Source organism: Etheostoma cragini, unplaced genomic scaffold (assembly GCF_013103735.1).
Source record: "Etheostoma cragini isolate CJK2018 unplaced genomic scaffold, CSU_Ecrag_1.0 ScbMSFa_1342, whole genome shotgun sequence".
Classification (NCBI taxonomy): domain Eukaryota; kingdom Metazoa; phylum Chordata; class Actinopteri; order Perciformes; family Percidae; genus Etheostoma; species Etheostoma cragini.
The window spans coordinates 1-301 of record NW_023265388.1 but is presented as its reverse complement, the minus strand read 5'-3'; positions in this window follow the sequence as shown (position 1 = coordinate 301).

Below are 301 nucleotides of genomic sequence, written 5' to 3'. Positions count from 1 at the left end.
CCCCCCCCCCCCCCCCCCCCGGGACAGTGGTACAGTCGGAGCACCGAGTATGACTGGCGCGCACAACGGCTTTGTGACTCCTGCAGAAGTCGCTGGACAGGAAGTTGCTGACTTCACTGCGTCCTGCACCAATAAGACCTGTGTGTCAAACATTTCCTCCGGAATGCACAGAAGTCATGAATGTTGTCATTCAGATTCTGAGCAAATTAGTGGCGAAAGGTTCAAATCCCCGTCAGTTCCGTTGGTTACTGGACGAGCTGGGAACAGCCAGAGTGGCTGGGAAAGCTCCACGTCTCGTAGA